This window comes from Lynx rufus, unplaced genomic scaffold (genome assembly GCF_022079265.1).
Source record: "Lynx rufus isolate CCGP_SWC_20201006 ecotype Redwood Valley unplaced genomic scaffold, mLynRuf1.p SCAF_12, whole genome shotgun sequence".
Classification (NCBI taxonomy): domain Eukaryota; kingdom Metazoa; phylum Chordata; class Mammalia; order Carnivora; family Felidae; genus Lynx; species Lynx rufus.
Window position 1 is genome coordinate 60,539,258 of NW_025814826.1, and position 4,104 is coordinate 60,543,361.

Sequence of the window (4,104 nt, forward strand, 5' to 3'; positions counted from 1 at the left end):
TATGGTTTGCCTCCCTCCCTCTCTAACTTCTTTTTTTGTTTTTTTCCCTTCCCCTCCCCGTGGGTTTCTGTTAAGTTTCTCAGGATCCACATAAGAGTGAAAACATACGGTATCTGTCTTTCTCTGTATGTTGCCTTTTTAACAGCAGGGCATGAGGCCCACTTTCAAGATTTCTAACCCCTCCTCAGAGGCCTCATTCAGTACTAAGATATACAAAGGCTTTGAAGCATTGTGTACTTATTGATTTATTTTTACAATTGAGATCATTGACATACAACATTGTATTACTTTAAGGTATACAATGTACATACATATAGATTAAGAAATGATTACCCCCATCAGCTTACTTAACACCCATCCCCACACGTGGTCACGATTTTCTTTTTTCCCCTGTGGGGGCAGGGGGAGAAGTGAAGTTATGACAGAGTGCAGCCAAGGTGGCTAAGGGGCAGAGGTGACGAGCTGTCATAGCGGACCCCCCTTGTCTCAGCAGGCACAAGCCGAAAGATACACCCGCCCCCGGAAGGGCTCCCTGCTCCCTCCTCCTGGCATCAGCTGGGCCATTGGCATCATCTGCTCTGCCCACAGTGGTACCCGCAGACCATCGTGAGGAAGAGACATCATCTGCACAAGTTTTTTTCCTCGTGATGAGAATTTTTAAGATCTACTCTCTCTCTCTCTTTCTCTCTCTCTCTTTTAGGTATATTTGCTTATTTGGAGAGAGACAGCGAGCAGGGGAGGGGCTTCCATGCTGCCAGCGTACGAACCACGCAACTGTGACCTGAGCCGAAGTTGGATGCTTAACCGACTGAGCCACCCAGGTGCCCCTAAGATCTACTCTCTTAGCAACTTTCAAACGTATAATACGTATTGTTAACTACAGTCGTCACGCTTCTACCTCACATTCCCAAGACTTACTTATTATATAACCAGAGGTTTGTATCTTTCGACCACCTCCACCCATTCCAAAGGCTTTTTGATTTCATTTACTGGATAATTGTACCCTAAGGCTCAAGGTATGTAAGATATATACATGTATATGCATGTACACACATATATATGCATGTTACAGGCATATGTACATGTATAAGTATGCATACATGTATACACACATATATACATATTATATGCGTATACATACGTATAAGTGTGTGTGTAGGTATATGCATATACATCATATACTCACATGCATATGTATTGCTAAATATATACATATGCATGTGTTATTATATATAAATAGATACATATATACATACACCTATACCTACAGATACACATATGCATATGTACAACATATACCCACATACACACCCATATACACATACAGATTCACATACACACGCGTACACACATTCAGACACATACGCGTGCACACGCAGACACACACAGATACACACAGATGCACACACAGATACACTACACATGCACACACATACACATGCAGATACATGCATATGCATGCACGTGCACGCACGTGCACACACACACACACGCGTGCACACACGTGCACACACATACATGTGAACAGTATGTGATCGGGGGTCGCAGGTGTCCTCCAGGTGCTCTGAGTGGGTCACCTGGTCTCCCAGCCTCTCTCACTGTCTTTCAGGCCATCACCTGGGGAACGCGAGGCCTCCGTCCCTGCCACCACTGGCTCCCTGGGGTCTGCTCAGCCCCCGTCACCCCCTTCCTCCCCTGCTGCTGACCACCTCAGGGCCACAGACGTCGGAGGAAGGCCACTCCAGACTCCGGAGCTTCCCCACAGCAGAGCTGCGTGGGTGTCGGGATTAGCAGGCAGTTCTTCCTTTTGCCCCAGGCACGAGGGGATCAGAGTAAGACGCTTAATGCACACCTCTCTTCCCACCCCGGGCCCTCGGCTGAGTCCCACGAGTCAGGGACCGGAACGCCTCCCTGCTAAGTGCCTTTGCCTCAGGCTGCTTCTTCCCCCCCCAAACACACAGCAAAGCCACTGGTCTCCACACAGGCCTGTGTGGGGCTGGATCCCAACTCAGCATCTGTTACTGGTTCTGTGACTGGGAGATCTCTCGGCCTCCGTTTCAATGGCTCATGGCGATCACCCCTAGCAGAGATCCGGGGACGGCTGGAGACAAAGAAGGCAAGGTGCCAGGCGCAGTGTGGCAGCAGGACAAATGAAGGGGGGCACTGCTGTCCCCGTGTCACAGCTGAAGGAACAGGAGTGAGCGCACGCACGCTGCGTCACAGAGACTGAGCTGGTGGGACGCTGGGAATCAACCTTGAGCTTGCCCGTCTGGCTCCGAAGCCTGTGGCCTTGTCTCTGCCTGGCCTCATGGTGCAGGGGCAGGGCTGGGAGGTCCACCCGGCTCCTCTGACCCCGGACCAGTGTCCTCTGTGGACAGCCGTTCCTCTCTGGGTTGCGACCGAAGTCAAGCCCTCAAGTTGCAGGGCCCAGGAAGCTGATGGTATTGGGGGCCAGAGAGACCCTAAGAGCGAACCGGTACTGAGATCGGCCCCAGGGAGGGGAGGGAGCCCTGGCTGGCTGCAAGGCCCACACCCCACCTTAAAATTAGGGCAACTGCTGCTCAGCCCTGCCCCGTGGGCTAGCTGGGGGCGAAGGCCCAGAGTCGCCAGATCGGCTGATGCCTTAAGGGAAGCAAGCATTGGGGATTTGGGGTAAAACTTCCCAGGGGTCGGCAGCTAATTCAGGTAACGTGTGTGCGAACGTGCATGTTACACTGGCGGGAAAAACAACCACGCACGTTAGCAGACGCTTGCCCGCAAGCTCCCACTCTGTCCGCTCTAGAAACCCTCATACAATTTAATGAAGGCATCTGGGATAGATTGTGTTCCCTTTGCGGACGAATCTAACAAATCTATCTCAGCGACCCCAGACTCCTTCTGACCAGCTTCAAGCTTCCAATCAGGGACACAGAGGCGGAGGCAGCCTGCAAGCTTTCGGAGAGAGACCGGGGAGGGGAATGGGGGGTGCGGGACGCTCTGCCAGCCTCTGAGGCCACACCTCCCCCCTACACAGTGAGCTTTTAGGGAGAGCCATTTGGGAGTTCTGCGTCCTCCTCTGAGAGCACCAAGCTGGTCGGATCAAAGGGAAGGCTGCGGGGTTGCGTCTGCAAAGTGCCTCGGTAGCACCTGGCACAGAGGGGCCCCATAAATGGGAGCCACAGGACCTGCTGCCTAAGCCGTGGGGCCCAGGGCAGAGTGAAACAGTGGGGTCGCTTCTCGAAAATGACTAAGAACTTCAATACAGCGAGAGCAAAGCGTTAAGCCACGGACGGTCCTCCTCCTCCTCCTCCTCCTCCTCTTCCTCCTCCTCCTCTTCCTCCTCCTTCTTTAATGTTTATTTATTTGTTTTGAGAAAGAACAGGGGAGGGGCAGAGAGAGAGAATCCCAAGCAGGATCCACCCTGTCAGCGCACAGCCCGACGCGGGGCTGGAACCCACGAACCGTGAGATCATGAGCTGAGCCGAAGTCAGACGCTTAACCGACTGAGCCCCCCCGGGAGGCCCGGCCAGGGCTCTCCGAAGTGCTGGGGGCCCTGTGCGGCTGTGCAGGGCGTGCACTCATGCCGCCCACCCGGGCACGCGGCATGATTGGCTTGCAGAACCAGGATTTATGGAGCACCTTCTGTATGCTGGACACCGTTCACAGCGCTTGTCGTGTCCTATGTAGTCCTCAAAGGGAATTAGCTATTATTCCCACTTAACAGGTAAGGAAAACGAGGCGCAGACAGGTTAGGTCGCTTGTTCAAGTTCACACAGCTAGAGGGTGGCGGGGCTGGGTTTGACGCAGGCAGTCGGGCCCCCAAGCCCTGCCCGTCAGTGTCCTCGTTGTTGTTCTCTCCCGGGCTCGAACAGGCAGCCGGGGCGGCCGGGGAGGGAGCACCCAGAGGCACAGCGGCCAGGACCAGGAATCCTACGCGGCCCCCGACCCCCAGACAGGCCCAGGCCCAGGTGGCCGGACGGTCCTCCCAGACAGGTCGCCAGTGTGGCGCTGCGGGGAGGTCTGGAACCCGAAGAGGAAGGGAAGAGGGTTCAGATGAGGACACTCGCGCTATTCATCAGACCAGGGGCCTCTCTGCAGGGCTGAAAGCTCTGGAGCTTTCTTCTT

General features: G+C 54.0%; 1 non-coding gene across 1 annotated transcript; it reads right to left on the bottom strand.

The window, feature by feature from the left end:
- Positions 1-542: 542 nt before the first annotated feature.
- On the bottom strand, positions 543-629 carry LOC124507996 (small nucleolar RNA SNORD35). Its single transcript, XR_006961203.1, has one exon. It is a non-coding gene; the product is annotated as a small nucleolar RNA SNORD35 (small nucleolar RNA).
- Between the last annotated feature and the right edge of the window lie 3,475 nt (positions 630-4,104).